This window comes from Brassica oleracea, chromosome C3, assembly GCF_000695525.1.
Source record: "Brassica oleracea var. oleracea cultivar TO1000 chromosome C3, BOL, whole genome shotgun sequence".
NCBI lineage: Eukaryota > Viridiplantae > Streptophyta > Magnoliopsida > Brassicales > Brassicaceae > Brassica > Brassica oleracea.
Window position 1 is genome coordinate 22,182,452 of NC_027750.1, and position 843 is coordinate 22,183,294.

An 843-nucleotide genomic window follows, 5' to 3' on the forward strand; every position below is an offset into this window, starting at 1 on the left:
CAAAACAAAGCATTCACCAATAAGGAGCAAGCAACTTCTAGTTTCTTTGAAAACGATTTAATCAAAGTACACTTACCTAGCTATCTAGGCCCTTTTCTTGGCTTGCTCAACGATCTGAGACAGCTCTCTGTAACCCTCGTTCTCTGGGAAGACGTTGACCTCTTGTCTTGTCTGCAGACCATGCTGCGTCCTTTGTTCTCTCGCCCACTCAGCTTGTCTTTCTGCAGCACCGTAATCTCTCCTGGTCGTCAGAGCGCTCTGCTCACAAAGTAACAGCAGAAGCAATGAGTATTATGTTTACCATCAAGACGTAGAAGAGAGTTAGCTGTGTGTACGTACCCTTTTGTCAAACATGCTGACCCAAACCTTTCCACTCAAGATGTATCTAATGGCAAACTTCAAAATGTCTTGTGGGATGTATGTTAAAATACTGTAAACCCAAATCACAGCAGCCCATCCCCAACCTATACCCTTCACCTTTGCAAATGTCCAGTTTGCATACACTGCAATCAAAGTAGCAATCTGCGTTTGTAAGGAAGAGTGAGATGAGTTTTTTTTCTTGAATTCTTTGAAAATATATGATGTTCTTAATTAATTACCAGTTGTGCAATGACGAATGCAATCATCAGAAGCGCCCCAGGACGTTCAACGAATGACCAACTCCTTGACCTCGTGACGAATATAAGCGCTTGGCTGATGTTACTAACTTGTAGGTACACAGCAAACATTAGTTCATCGTTATTGTCCCTGATTGACCTCACACCAAACTTGTCCTGTAAGTAAAAGGTAAGTATTAGTTTCTTACACAATATATTTATCTATACAATCTCCCTAACACATACC

The 843-nt window shown here is 41.3% G+C and overlaps 1 pseudogene; it reads right to left on the reverse strand.

Annotated features, from left to right (window-relative positions):
- Positions 1 to 72: 72 nt before the first annotated feature.
- LOC106330118 overlaps positions 73 to 843 on the reverse strand; it is a 2,115-nt pseudogene continuing 1,344 nt past the window's right edge.